This window comes from Balaenoptera ricei, chromosome 15 (assembly GCF_028023285.1).
Source record: "Balaenoptera ricei isolate mBalRic1 chromosome 15, mBalRic1.hap2, whole genome shotgun sequence".
NCBI classification, from domain to species: domain Eukaryota; kingdom Metazoa; phylum Chordata; class Mammalia; order Artiodactyla; family Balaenopteridae; genus Balaenoptera; species Balaenoptera ricei.
The window spans coordinates 1,593,442-1,608,722 of NC_082653.1; the positions used below are offsets into that span (position 1 = coordinate 1,593,442).

The following is a 15,281-nucleotide window of genomic DNA, read 5'->3' on the forward strand; positions in this document are numbered from 1 at the left end:
GGTCTACTCAGCACCTATTACAATACCAGAGCCTCTCAGGTTACATTTTCACATATATTCCTGGCAATAACCCACTTTACAGGCCAACACCCTTGAGGCAAGAGCAGATAAGTAACTTTCCTCCCATCAAAGTTAGACAGCGATGGGGTCAAAACCTGAGAGCCCCAGGCCACCTCCGGAAAGATTCTTAAACTCTCAAGTGGAACACGTTAGCCACCTGAGGACCATCATCACAGCTTTCGCTCACAGATGCAAGCCCTGCACACCTTATATCTGCCAGAGCCAAACTCCTAGGAAAAGATACGGCCTTGGCTTTTCACAGGAATACTAAGGAAATCATTTGAAGATAGTATAAGAATACATAAAACGTTTCCAAAATTTCGCCACCAAAAAAAGAATTGTCACTTTCGCAATTAGCTGAATATAACAAGATTTTAAAAGTCGACCTAGTTTTAAGTACATATCCAAGACTCATTTGCTAGCATTTCCTGGAAGGCACGGATAAGAGGCATTAAGACGAAGGTCAAGTGGCACTTTTCAAACACTGAAATAACACTGCTCATCAAAATGTTAAACCAGAGCTGACCCCTCTGAATGCATGTGGGAGGAGAAAGGAAAGCCCTAAGTACATGGTTTACGGCTTTAAGTTCACCACATTAAGTTCGCTCAGAAATGAATTCAAAATCACAACCTCGTGCTTTACAGTGTGTCTATCCATCATCACCCCTCCTCCGCCAACTCGCCCTTTTCACACCGTGAACATCAACGACTTCCCTACTAACCGGGGAACGGGGCAGCAGGTGGGGTATTTCAGCAAAATCTTGGATAGCCAGATAGAGAATTACTACTTTATTTTAGAAGAAATAAAATGGTTTTATAAACATTCATGCTCACCCGAAATGAAAATCTATCAGTTATGTGTGCTGCAAGAAACAAAGTTCTGACACACAGTAATGCAGCACAACTAAATGTTCCACAGAAAAATGCTGAGGGGACCTTGTAAATGAAAATGTTGGTTTTGAAAGGCAGGAGAGAGAGGTATTTAAGGGCGTAGACTCTGGAGCCAGACTGCCTGGGTTCAAATCCCTGCTCCATAACTAACTACTGTGTGATTTAGAGTAAGTTACTTAACCTCTCTGTTCCTCAGCTTCCTCATGAATAGACAAAGGATAATGGAACTAAGAACAAGTCTTGTAGTTTGTTGTGAAAACCACATGAATAAAGTGAATATAATGTGCTTATAGCAGTCCCGGAACAACACTTGTCATGTATTACTGTCATCTTAGATAAGAGCTGTTATTAACAGAAGGACAGGTGAGGCAAACGGGAAAGGTAAATTCTAAGGAGATTCAGCCATCCGTGTACTAAATGACAGCACCCTGCCAGGCGCTGTGCTGGACAAGGGGGAAGTGCAGCCTATAACGTTCCCGTCCTCATCAAGGGGGATGGGAACGAACAATTTGGAGCACCTACCACATGCCAGGGACTGCCGGAGACAAGCATTTCATCTGCTGCTCTTATGGCCCTGCCAGGTAAACGGCACACGTCGCAGAGGAAGGAACTGAGGCCAGGAGAGATGGGAAGACACTGCCAAGCGCACAAAGTCAGGAAGGGCCTTCGCTCTGCCACCAGGGCAAGGAGCCACGAGGACGGGGGGTCCCACGACACCTCTGCTCTCCAGCTCCAGTGGATGGAGAGGTCCCACAGCTTGCAGCCAGGCATGCAGCGGGCATCCCAGAAATGTCTGTTGAACTGAACTGAGTGAGACCACGTCTCCAGATGTGCACGGGCAGCCCCAGAAAAGGGACTAGTGCAAAAGCTGCTGACTGCCGGTCCAGAGCTTGTCCTAGACTGACCCGTCAGGATAAAAACCCCAGGGACAGGAACACAGCTTCCTGGGAGGTGACCCTCACACTCAAGAGGGCCAGGGACATCGTAACACCACCTGGCTGCTTCTCCCAGAAAAACCCGGGAAGACTGATTGGTGATTACCCAACAGTCTTGTTCTGGGCTTATAAAGTCTCAAGATTTATTCTGCTGATTACTGGAATGTAACTGGAAACAGAAGGAAGCTTTTAAAATCAATTACAAATCTAAGTGATCTAACATATGTGTTAGGTAAAGAGCTCTCCCCAGCAGGTACAGTCTGCTAAGGTTGACAAAAACAAAATGAAGAGCAGGGGAAGGGGTGGACACGAGCACAACACCTTGCAGGGTCGAGACAAACCCACAGGTGGTCGCCCGGGCAGGGGAGCGGGGCGAGGGCTGCACCGCGAGCGGGGACACTGACTCTTCACCCTGGGCCCTTCCTGACTGGTTGACCGCGGGCGCCGGCTACCTTAGACACAAGGGAAAGTCGGGCGTCCCAGCGCCCCTGCCCAGCGCGCCCTCCGACTCATCCCTGCCGCTGAGAGGGGCTGGCGGGTGCCCGGGCCAGCTCTCCATCCGACTTCCGGGTGCGGTGTCCGGCAGTGCGGCCCCGGGGCCGCAGTTGCCCGGCGACGCGGGGTCTGGGCGGCCGCCCGGTACCCAGGCCCGCCGCCCCCGCCGCCGGCCGCCAACTTTCCTCCCAAGTTTCCTCCGGGCCGGGACGCGGCCGGCGGGCGGGCGGGCGAGCGGCGGGGGGCCGGCCGGGCCGGGGCCGGGGTCGGGGCCTGGCCGGCGCGCGGGGGGCACGGGGCTCCGGCTCCACTCGTCCCGGCCCGGCCTCCCCGCCGCCCGCAGCCCAGGCCCGCCCGCCCGATGCCGGGCGCCGTTCCCGGGCGACGCGGGGTCGGGGTCCCGGCCGGGTCACTCACCTGGACCGCGATCCCTCCAGCGCCGACCGAGCTCCGCTGCCCGCCCCGCCCCCGCCCCGCAGGCCCGCGACCCACTGACACCAAGGCGGAAGTGCGGCCGGCTGCCCAGTCGACTGACAGCCGGCGCCCGCCACTCGCTGCGCCCGGCGCCGTCGCGTCGGCCGCCGCCCGCCCAATCAGCGCCCGGCCCGAGGGCCGAGCCGGAAGGCGGGACTATGCTAATAGCGCCGCCGGAGCGGCCCCGCCCTCCGCCCCTCGAGAGTCCGGCCCACGCGGAGGAGTGACGACTCGGATAACCAATCAAGGAAGGGAGAGGCGGGGATATGCAGATATTGACCCGAAAGGGGCGGGCGGGTGGGAGGAAGGGGCGTGGCTGGCTGAGCTGAGTTTACAAACAACGAGTCGGGTGGCCTGGGTGCGGGTGCTCGGCGCGCTGAGGCATCTGCGCCTGCCGCTCCCAACCCCCGGGGACGGGCGGAGGCGGGAGTCACCCTCCTAAAAATGCCTTCCTCAGCTCAAGCATCTTTCAGGGCTTCCCACCGTCCACCCTCCGTGCCGTGCCTTTCACCACTCACCAAAACCCGGCGCCAGTGTACCCTCCGGCTGCATCCCTGACCGCTCACTCCCTTGTTTAAAACCTTTGGGGGCTCTTACTGAGCCGTAGTGACGCCATGGTTAAGCCCAGAAGCTCTGGAGTCAGACCCGAGCTTGCATCCTTACCAGCTGTGTGGCCGTGGGCAAGTAAACTAACCTCTTTGAGCCTATGACTACCAAGGTTTTCCTTTGCAAACCAGGTTTCTCCCACCCAATCCCATCTAAATCTTGGGTCTGGTTTGGGGTGGGTGGAGTAACATGAATCAGGCTGGCTGCTGAGAGTCACAGCGAGTGGTTCAGGGGTGAGCAGGTGACCCTGTCCTGGCCAGTGAAGGTCAGCCCTGGGACTTTTGCTGGGGGGTCAGAGAGCTCAGGCCAGAGGGAAAGCTGAGGTCAAACGTCTCTCCCATCTGCCCACAGACCGCCACAGAGCTGGGCTAGGTGACAGAAAGATGTATCGATAAGTCTGGGGCTACTGATGGGCATCTTGTCACCACGAGGGGAGGGGGCACCTGGGAATGAAACCAACCCAGAGGAAAGCAAGAGCAAATACCCCTGGGTCACCTGGAACCAGCTGCACCCTCAGCAAGCTCTATCCTAGACTTTTCAGTAATGTGAGTGACCACGTTTTCCTTTCTGCTTAAGCCGGTTCGAGGTGGTACCAAAGAATCACTGGGACCCTGGAGCCACAAGAGTGCTGATAGACCACCCCTGATCATATAGCACTTTCTGAGGCTCCTGCCCCTCACTGCGTCTTCCACAAAGCTGGCCCCCGTTGGGCCTCTGCACTCCCTCCTCAGAACCTTTCCTCATTGCCAGCGGGGGTGCGGGGGACTGGACTGTGGCTGCCTCTGCAGCCCCCGTGCAGATGAAGGCGCCTCCTGTAAACAGCGGGGCAGAAGCACGTGCGGCAGGGCTGCGGCCCAGGCTGCATCTCTGGGCCCAGAAAGCCAGTCCTCCCCATGCCAGGGTCTGGCCCCAGCTCACTGGTGGGCCCACTGTCAGCGGGAGCCCGGAGACGTGCAGGGACTGAGAAGGAGCTCTCCCAGCCACTGTTGGAGAGAAAAGCCGGGAGGGAGGCGGGGCCAGGCCTCGGAAACAAAGGCATTGCCATGGTTACCTCTGAAGAAACTGACACCGGCTGGAGAGGGAAGGGTGCAGCGTGCAGTCTCCCAAGCCAGGACAAGGACAAGGCCAGTTGCCACGGAGACGCTCCACAGCTTCCCTCGTGCGCCTGGCCTGAGTCCAGCACAGGCCCCTCACTCTGACAAGCCTCTTAAGACTCTGAGCCCCATGCACCAGCCCAGCTCTCGGCCATGAACTCCAGGCGTGAGTGCAGCATCAGAGAGCTCAGGCCAGAGGAGAGGTGGGGATGAATGAGGCTCCCACCTGCCCACGGATCACTGAGGGCTGAGCACGGCCATCTCTGCCCTGGCCTGAGGGGTAGGAGTGGGCTCTGATCCCAGATGGGTCCCGTGGCTGGGATGTCGGCTTATCCCCTTTAACCAGATGCAATAAACTGGGCTCCGAGGGTCAGCTGTTGCTTCCTCTTTCCTGGTCCCTGTGAATTGGGCAGGAATCGTCCTTCAGTTAGAGGCTGGAAGGAGGGTGCCTTGGGACCAAACAGGAGCGTTTTTCATGACCTTCAGTAGGTCAGGAGGCCAAGTCCAGCAAAATTCTCCAAGAATGGGATGAAAGATGGGAGCAGAAAAGCAGACAAAGAGGGTTTGGGACCAGGCAATAATGATGACAACGGTGATGACAGCTGACATTAGCCAGTGCCCCATGATTTACGTGCCTCATCCAGTTTCATGTTTACAACCGCCAATCAAATAAATACTCTGTATCGTCATTCCCACTGTACAGATGAGCAAACTGAGCCTCAGCAGGGGAAGTGACTCACCCAGGACCTGCAGTGAGGAAGTGGCCCAGACCCAGTGCGTTCCTGCCACCCAGCAGCCTGGCACAGCCCAGGAGCTTGACAGAAAGGCAGAGCCCTGCCCCAGACCTCCCGGACCAGGATCTGCATCTGAAATAGGTGCCCAGGTGTTCCTGGGACCGGTGGAGGGGGATGTGCGGCTCATGGCCATGATATCAGCTGATCCCTGCCCCATGGTCGGGAGGGGGCAGGTCATCGCAGTGCCCCCTCCATCCTGAGCACTCGGGCCTGGCTTGGCCCCAGAGTCTGCTCAGGACCCCAGGGGTCCATCCGTGTGTGCGCTCTCAGAGTTTGAGAAGTGCTGGGCTAGTAGATAACTTTTGGGGTGACTGGCCTCACCAGAACTGCACCCAGATCAGGCCAGCCTGGCAGTCATGTCTGCCTGTGACCGTCCCTCCACCCCAGGCGAGGATGACGGGAGCCTCCCTGTCCCAACTCCTTCTGAATCAGAATCAGGTGACATCATGGCCCATAAGCCCCCTGGGCAGCAGCTGAGCCTGTGGCGCGAAGCTGGGAATCCTGGGCTCTGGAGGCCCCAGCCGCGTGGGAGCCACGTACCCTCACTTTGCCCTCAGGAGGCACGTTCACGTGCACCGCCCTCCTTCCTTCCATCGCATCAGAAGGCACAGCAGAGACTATTGCTCGCCCTTCAGTGGTGAAACTGAGGCTCAGAGAGCAGAGGAGCTGGCCCAGGGTCACGCTGCAGAGCGGGCCAGCAGTGCGGTGCCAGCCCTGCCCTCGGCCTACTGCTCTTTCCCCGGCTTCACTCCTCCTTCCCCAGCAGCTTTCTGAGCCTGGATGCGTCTCTGCATCTCAGTGTGCGGCCAGAGTTGCAGCAGAGCTGGGCATCCAAGGATGCCGGATACCCGGCGTTGCTGGCCTGGCGTTTGCCCCTGGGGAGGCCCGGCCTGAGGCTCACTCCCCTCCCTGCCGCCACCAGGTCCATGGAGAGGACATTTCCCTGCTCCCTTCTGTGGAATGCTGGGGAATCTTCTATTTGGATGCAACCTGGGTGGGCAGAGGGTGGCTGGCCACTGAGGCGGGGTCCCGGCCCTCACGTGGCCCAAGCTGAGCCTTCCCCACACAGCTTTCAAGTCTCCTCTGCAATGTGACAGCGCTCGGCTTCCCTGCCGTCGGAGAAGAGTATTTTTAGTTTTGAACCCACCACATGGAGAGAGACAAGTTATCAATAGCAGCGGCAAAGGGCTTTTTCTTTTTTTTCCTCATGGCTTTGGGACCTGAGCAATCTGCACCTATTAAATTCTGCCAAAAGAGAAAAAATGTATTCCTCTTATAAACTTTTTACCCCGCGCCTTCCTCACTGCTGCAGCTTTGCAAACCAACTCTTCCCGGGTGGATCCCACCCAACCCAGCAGCGCTCCGCCCCCAGCCCCCTAGCCTCTGCAGGAGACCACTCCGCCCCACGAAGGGACCACAGGAGCAAGCTGACCCACGGAAGCGGAAAGAGCAGGGCGGGGGCTGCAGCCCCGGAACAGGCAGGAATGAGGGGCCGGGGTGGGGTGGGGTGACTTCCATGCTCAGAGTAGATTGACATGGGCCCCGCTTTTAGCTTCAGTAGCAGCCCTAGCATTTATTGAGCACTTACTGTGTACCCAGCCCTGGGCTGAGTACCTTTAGGTATATTGTCTCAGTTAAATGCCCTAATCACCCTCTGAAGAGTTTCCAAAATGAGGTGCCATGGAATCCCAAGGCCTTTCTGGCTGCTATTAGGTGTTTCTAGAGGAAAGGGTTCCACGGTCAAGCAGGTTTGGGAATGCTGTTTAAACAAAGCCAAGAAGTGTCCCCCTTCTCAGGGCCCTTCCCACTCTGGTATATGTGGGATCCTCCAAGACACAGAAGGGCCTGCTGCAGACCCAGGATTTATTGGAACTGGACAACTTTTTCTTTTCCCTATGGAATGTCTTGTATGACTCTGAAGTGGCCTCCTACCTTGCCGGGGGGCACATTTGGGCCCACTTAGCTTCCTGCTTTTTAGGATTAGTTAGAGCTGCATACGTGAAAAAACCCAGAATAACAGGCGTCAGCAAAACAGAAATGTCCTTCTTTCTCACATGGCACAAGCCCAGGCTGTCCAGGGTTGGCAGGGTATCCAGCTCCTACCCTATTGTTTTACTCTTCTAATACTAGCGTCCATCCTCAGTGTCACCTCACAACCCAAGATGGCTGCTGGTGCTCCAGCCATCACATGCATATTTGACCAGGAAGAAGGAGTGAGGGAAAGAACAAGAGCAGAGGTGCTGAGAGGTGCTGCCCCACCAGGTGAATCAGCTCCCTTTGAGAATCTGTCCCTGAAGAGATACCAGACACTTCTGCTCACATCTCACTAGCCAAAACTTTATCCCATGCCACTCTCAGTGGAACAGTAGCATTTTAGCTGAGTGCATTTCCAGCCTGAATAAAACAGAGGGCCCAGGGAAGAAGATTATGTGTGGCTAGGCCTGACTGTGGCCCCCAGGCCTCTCCCAGCGTCCTCTGGCAGGCCCAGAGATGCAGACACCTGGTGAGGCGTGGGCTCACAATAGCTGCCCAGAAAGAAGGGGCAGTGCCAGATGCAGAGCAGCGCTCTCAGCTCACAGCCTGTGTGCCTACTGTGTGCCCAGTGTGGTACCAGGCAGGGAGCCTCAGTGTTGTCCCTGGACAGAAGGCTTGGTTTCTCTCTCCCTGGCTGTGCCTTGACTGCTGAGCACCTGCTGCCCTGCTGGCCCTGCGCTGGGTGCCAGGTGCTGTCATGAGCAAGCATATGGTTTCAGGAGGCCACAGGGGACCCCCAGGCAGGCAGGTCCTTCTCTCCCCACCCTTCCCAGGGGCCCACGTGCAGCGGGAGGGGTGTGGGCGCATTTGTGCGCAGGGGACCAGTGGGGCACGTGGGAGCGGGAGGAAGACAGCTCGGGCTGGGTTAAATTTAACTTGTCGGAGCTGCCGGCCCGGTCAGAGGAGCTGCCAGGCGTGGGGGTGGGAAGGGGCAAAGTTGAAACATGCCCAGGGAGCAGGGATGGGGGTGGCCCAAAGCAGTGTGATTCATTCCTCTTCCTGGGAGTGGTCTGGGCCAGCGGGCAGGGGCTGGCGGCAGCGGCGTCACCTCCATTCTGGGCAGAGGCGAGCTGGCTCCCGCGGTGGGTGGGTGGGGTCCTTGCATAAGAGAGATCCTGGCATTTGGGGTCTTTTGGAGGATAGGCGTGCTCCCCCCATCCCATCCCCGGAGAGGAAGGCAGGGAAGGGGAGAGGAGGGGGCAGCTAGCAATCTGTGCCAGGCGGTCACAGCGGGGTTGGGGGGGTCTGCCCTGTAGGGTCCTACTTGGGGGGTGAGAGGTGGCCACAGTGGCGGGGACAGGAGTGCAGCCTGCAGTCGCGTGGGGCTCCGCGCTCGGTTTACTGCTCGGCTGTTGCCATCTTGCAATTCTTAATTTCTGAGGAGGGGCCCACATTCTTATCTTGCACTGGGACCCACAAATTCTGTAGCCGTCTGAGGAGGGGTCAGCGCAGGAATCGGGGCCCACGGGGTGCTGCCTCTCCGCTTCCCGGGCCGCAGGCTACGCATGCAGCCGGCCGGATGGCTCCGTCCCCTCCAGGTAGGGGGCAGACTGGGCCAATGGGCCAGGTTTGTTCTGGGCAAGAGGCAAAGGGGCTGATAAGAGGCCTTGTGCTGGGCGCTTGGCCAGCCCTGCCCCCGCCGAGGGAAGGCAGTCTGCCCAGGAGTCCCACGGCCCGGGGCTCGGGCCCTCAGGGCTGGTCCTCTCCGAGGCACCCCTGGAGACAGAGCTGGCCTGGCACCTCCACTCACTCGCCGGCCTCGGGAACGACACGCCTTCTGGGCTGCTAGCCGATCAGCACGTAGTAGGTGCTCGATGAACGCCCCTGGAGGCCAGCAAGAGGTGGGTGGGGGTGGGCTGGGGTGGGGGAGGAACCTGCAGCCCCACTCAAGTCCAGGCTCTGCCACTTGCTAACGGAGCATCTCTCTGAGCCTCAGGTTCCCCGGTGGTGGGGCCCTTGGAGGGCGCGGGCGTGGCCCCCCGTGACGAGCATCCAGTGGCTCTGCTCAGCATCCTCCTCTGTCTTCTAGGAACAGCCCCAAATCCTCCTGTGGGGACCCCCACTCACAGGCTGACCCCACCTCTGACACGTGACTGGAACCTGGGACATCACTACCTCAACTTTGAGATAAGCAGTCAGGACATGGGCTTGGGCAAGGGCCCCTGCATCTGCTGCCGGGGCTGTGAGCTGCGGGCTGTCAGCCTGGAGGGACCACACCAAGGGGAGTGGCTGCCTGAGAGGAGAGCAGGGCTGGGAGACACAGGCTGTGACAGGAGCAGTCGGGCTCCTGGATCCAGCCATGCCTGAAGGAGGTCCACCACCAGTGAACCGTCAGATGCATGCCCTGTTGAGCCAAGGTTTCCATGCCCACTTCTCCACATGTGGGGAGGATGGCTACCTATCAGGACAGGCCTCTGGACCCTTCTTCTGTCCATCAGGGCTTCCTACTGAAGAACCTTCCAGTGAACTTCGTTACTTGTTACATGAGCGTTTCCAGCTCTGCATGAATCAGCTGAACAAATTTAGAAAACGTGAGGGGATTATGCAATGCCAGGAAAAGGTGGACCCAAACTGAGGTCTGGCAGGGACATGGGGAAGTGGGCATGGGTGTCACTGGGGTAACCAGCACCCAGGGCCGTGGCAGAACCCAGGTGGCCCCGCTGTGCCCCTGCAGAAGGCAGGGCTCTGGTCAGGGACCGGGGGCAGGGACTTCATGGTTCTTAGTCACGGACGAGCGCTGCCACTTCCTGCTGGTGGCCTTAGGCCAGTCTTCCAGCACAACCACCTGGCCAGCGTGTCCTAAGAGAAGCAAACGGCTTCCCAAGCAAAGCTCCCCCGGCCCCCAGGGCGAGGCCCCAGAGGTGCTGCTCCCGGGACCCCAGCCTGCTGCCCCACAGCCCCTCCACCTGCTGAGCTTGCCGCGCCCCCGCCCCCCGGCCTGAGGGCTGCCCCCTTGTTTCCGTGTTGTGATTTCTAGCTGTGTGTGCCTGTGCAGCCGAGTGACTGAGATTTGTACCCAGGCCGGGGGCGGGGGGGCTACTCTAGAGCAACTCTTGACCCCGGCCCTCGCCCAGGACCTGGTCCTACAGTCAGGGCCACCCGCGGAGGGAGGGGACATTTCTATGGCCTGACCTGTCCCTACAGGGTGGGAAGGAGGACGAGTGCCAGCTTCCTAGCTTCCTTCAGGAGCCCTACCCCTGGCTCAAGTCAGAAACACACCCACTGACACACATGTATGCACACGTGCACTCGGTCACACCCACACCCACACAAAGACTCATAGACACACAGCCAGGCCCACATGGACACACACACAGACACACTAAAAAACACAAGAGACACACATGTACAGAGACACATACACATACGTGCACACAGACACACACACACGCACACACATATGTACTTAACCACACACGCAGACACTCGTGCACACAGACACACCTTGGGAGTTGCCCCAGGCCCCCTCCTTCCTCCTTGAGGACTCGGGGGACGTCTTCATTAACTGGACCCTGTGCCCCAGCACGGAGACGGTCAGCTCTTTCGTTATTTTCCTGACAGATACAGGCACCCCCCCAAGGAGCCACCTGAATCCCGGGGGACTCGGGGTAAACAGAGGTGCAACTCTGGGGCCTGGCCTCTCCTGCAGGAGGCAGCTCCCAGAGTGGGCCCCTCCTTCCGACCCCCCGAAGCAGGGTGTCAGGGCCCCATGCAGGCTGAGGGCCCTGTGCGTTTGCCCGGGGCTCGCACCGTGCGTGCGTGGCACACACGCCTGCACACGCATGCACACAAATGCACTCGTGCTCTCTGGACCCCAGCACAGAACAGCACAGGCAAGGTCGGGAGACCTGGAGTACCCCTGAGGGCTGGCAGGGGAGGGCGGCATGGGGCAGCGGTGTGTTTGCTGGGAAGAGAGGGCGGTGGGCCGTGGTTCCAGGGCCGGCGCTGGGCCTTGGGGACCCTGACGGGGTCTGGGGAGGGGGCTGTCGGCCTCTCAGCCTCACCCCCCGAGCAGAGCAGGGCAGCAGCCAGACAGGGGGCTCGTGCACAGGAGTCAGAGCCCCAAGGAAGCCCCCAGCATGCCCAGCCCAGCGGCCACCCCGTCCCCTGCCCCAGACGGACGACCCTCCCCACACTGTGACCTCAGCTGCTCCATCCACGGGGAGGGCATCTCTGGCCCGTGTATGGAGCACGCTGCCCGCAGCCCGGCCCGCCCAGCCTCAACCCCAGGCCTGGGGTCTGCAGAATGGACTGGGGTCACCAGGCCCCGCCTGCCTCGTCTGCACTGTCACCAGGGCCACCCGACCTGTTCACCGCGAGAGGGGCCCAGCAGGGGACGGGAGGCCTGAGGGAGGGCGAGACAGGGCCGATGTACACGGGCTCTGACCTGCTGTGACAGTGGCGCTGCTGGGCACAGGGCGCAGAGCACGGACAGGCTCTGGGGGGCAGGGCCTCCAAGGGCAGGCGGATGGCAGCCCGACACGGCCAGCTGCCAGCCAGGAGTCCAGACAAAGGCATGGCTCAGTCCCCACCCCTCACCCTGCGGCAAAGGCTGAGGGGCCGAGTCCACAGCACGAAGCTCCGGGGTCGGGGGCAGCTGCAGCACAGACGAGGGCCCTGGGGCCGGGCTGGGCAGAGCTGGGCACCATCCCCGCCCCTGCTTACACACGCAGGCCCACGTTCCCCCCCTCAACCACTTCCACGAGCCCCAAGGCTGGGCACTCGTCAGAGCAGCCTGTCTCCACCCATGGCCAGGCTCGACCACCCCGAGGGGTTTGACGCTTACTACCCAGGGTCTGATCAGGGTCTAGGCCACAGGTCCTGGAGAGTCCTGGCCGGGACTCACGGTCTGAGCTTGGCTCAGGTCCCCAGCCCTGCTGACACATGGCGCTGCTGGGTCACAGCCACGGGAAGCCCCACCAAACACTCTTGGGGATGCAATGGAGGTTCCCAGGCTGCGGCCAGCCCCCCATAGCTGGATTTGAGGGCCCTTCTGAGGCCCCATGCCAGCTGACACCTAGCCCCACCCAGGGCTCTGGAGAAGGCACCCTGGACGAAGGTCCACCTTCACCCTTTTTTCCTGCTTCTCCATGACTTATGCTTTTTTGGGGGGGGCGCCGCACCACGCAGCATGCGGGATCTTAGTTCCCTGACCAGGGATTGAATCAGCGCCCCCTGTAGTGGAAGCGTGGAGTCCTAACCACTGGGCCGCCAGGGAAGTCTGGCTTATGCATTCTTAGTGCATGGAGAGAACCGCAGAGATGCAAGCGGTTTCATTCATTCATTCAGCAAATATCGATACTTAACTGCCAACCCTGGGAAGTGGGCACATCCAGAACCACACCTGAATCTTGCAGAGGGACTTTCTGCGGGTGAGGGTGCCTCTTTCCTTAGAGAAGAGCATTTATTACCTCTGGCCCCCACCCCAGTTGCCCCTGCGCCTCCCCGGCAGCTGTTCACACGCCCTTAGATCAGACCTCCTGCAGGGACCCCTCCTGAGAGTCCCTTTTCTCGTGGTTAACATCTCCACTGGCACCGTCCTTAGGAGGAAAGGGCAACAGGTGAGGAAATTCAGACCCAGGGTCAAGTCCCCCCTCCCATCAGCTCTCCAAACTGTGCTCTCTCCAGCCTCTGAGCCCCTGCACCTGAGTCTCTCCGCTCCCCCCGTGTGGACACCAAGGCCCCAGAGCTCTTTTTTCTGGGGGCCACTGATGCAGGCCATGGGATGGGGGTGACCTTGCCTCTAAGCTGGCAGCACTGGCTCCAGGAGAGGGGGGCGCAGGCCAGGAGGGAGGGCTGCCGGCCTCCTTCCTGCGGGTCGCCGCTGGGGAGGACTCCAGAGCCTTCCGGCCCAGGCTCTGTGGTCGGACGTGTCTGGTGGGCTGAGAGCTGCCCCTCGTCCCTCACCCTCTCGCCCTAATTCTCACGCTGGGCCCTGTGCTCACAGCAGCCAGGCAGCAGAAGACACAGATGCCCAGGAAGAAGGCCGTCTCCGCAGTCCCCAGTCCCACTGCCCCGCCTGCCCCCCACCCGTGAGCTTCATCTCGGGGGCCTCCCACCGAGCTCTCAGTGCCCAGGCCCGCTGTCCCCCCAGGACCAGGCAGGGGCTCCCTGGACACTGCCAACAAAGAAAGGCACTGCCAGGGGAAGCGGCACAGGCACACAGGACCCACAGGGGACGACTGCCCAGGGTGGGGTTCAAGTGACATTGACCACATTGCTGTAAGCTCAAGCAAAGCTGCCCCAGCTGGCCACCAAGCCAGGCCAAGGGGGCTAATTTTGGGTGCTGTTGGTAGCCCTGTCTTCCTCCTGGGGAGTGGACAAGAGCATAGGAGAGCAGCCTGGAGCTGCAGGAAAGAGATCTTAGGGGGACACTCCCTTCTGGGAATGAGGTGGACACAGGGAAAAGACAGGTGGAAAGAGAAGTTGTTCTTTGAGTTCCTGGATGCAGCTGTATCTGAAGCCCACCTCCTGGACTTTTCAGCCATGGGCAACAATAAACACTCCTTTTCCTTAGGCTTTTTTGAGTTGGTTTTCGTCATTTGCAGCCAAACCACAGCAACTGTATCCCTGGTTCTCCTGTCCTCTCTCTCCTTCCTGCCACCTGGGCCATGGGCCCAATTCAGCCTTGTCCCTAAAGGCAGGGAAATCAAACTCAGCTTTTATTCCAAAGCGGTGACCTTGGGAGACACTCTGATCACACCTGTGCCCTGAGCTCATCAGGATGCACCCGGAGCTGGCTCAGAATATCACCAGGAAAAGAAAAAAAAAGAAGACAAGGAACAAAAACAGAAAAATCTGCATTCCCATGTGCCAGTGCGCTCTTGCAGAAAGAGAGAAGGCAAATAGAGGTTCCTCTAAAGAGGTGTCATAGCACCAGACCCAGAATGCTGACAAGCGCTCCAGCAAATGTGCCTTGGCCATAAGAGCAGGACAGTCGCCCTGCAGCGGGCCACCGCAGCTCCACTCCCCTCGTTATCTCTCACTAGGGGCCACGTCCCGTGCAGCAGGGCGCTCTGGTGAAGGAGAGGTTTCCCAGCTCAGTAGGGCAGCTGGAGGCGGAGCCCGCTGCCCCGTGACCGTGACCGTGACCGTGACCACGGGCGACCAGGACAGCCTCCTGCTGCTCAGACGCCGGCACACGCAGCTCCGTCTCCCCAGCCCAGGGCTCCTCTGGCCCCAGACCCAGAAGAGGTGAGCGGGCTGCTCCTGGGCCAGGCCTCGGACTCCAGGGCCGGCGCTGGGCCTGGGGGCCCGATGACCTCTCCCCCAGGAGGTCCAATGGGCCATCATCTATCTCAACACGCTCAAATCTGAGCACCCCCTTGACCCCCAGCCTGCTCCTCCCGCAGACCCCCAGCTCATTCGTGTCAACGCCACCCTCGAGGCATTTGAGCCAAAACCCTGGAGCCAGCCCTGACCCCCCTGTGTCTTTCTCTCACACAGCTCGTGTGTCCGCTTCGACCTAGAACCTGCCCGGCTCTCCCCTCCCCCACTGCCACCGTTGTCCTCGCCTGGAGCCTAGCAGCGGCCTCCCCACCGGCCTCTTGGCTCTGCCCTCACCCTGCAGGAGATTGTTCTGCCCTGAAGCAGGGAGGCCTGTCTCACTGTCTCTCAAAACCCTCCCGGGCCTCCCTCAGCGTCTGCACAGGGCGTGAGGCACCACATCTGCCCTCCCGCCGCCCCGCCCCCGCGGCCGCCACAGACGCACGGGCCCCCCCACCCACCTTGTCCTTTGCTCCCGCAGTCCCCTCTGCCTGGAACGCTGCTCCCTGCAGATCTCCACCTGGCTGCCTCCTGGAGGTCTTGGCTCGACTCCCTGGCCATCCTTCCAGAACCGGAACGCAGCCTGTGTCAACTTGGGTCCTCCAGGAAGCAGACGCGGAGACAGGGTCCAA

At 59.8% G+C, this 15,281-nt stretch overlaps 1 protein-coding gene across 4 annotated transcripts in view; it reads right to left on the bottom strand.

Annotated features, from left to right (window-relative positions):
• The window catches only part of OSBPL2 (oxysterol binding protein like 2), a 42,019-nt gene extending 39,153 nt beyond the window's left edge, over positions 1-2,866 (bottom strand). For all 4 annotated transcript variants that reach the window (XM_059896983.1, XM_059896982.1, XM_059896981.1 and 1 more), the window contains exon 1: positions 2,799-2,866. The gene's annotated coding sequence lies outside the window, so the exon portion shown is untranslated. The remainder of the gene's footprint in view (positions 1-2,798) is intronic.
• Between the last annotated feature and the right edge of the window lie 12,415 nt (positions 2,867-15,281).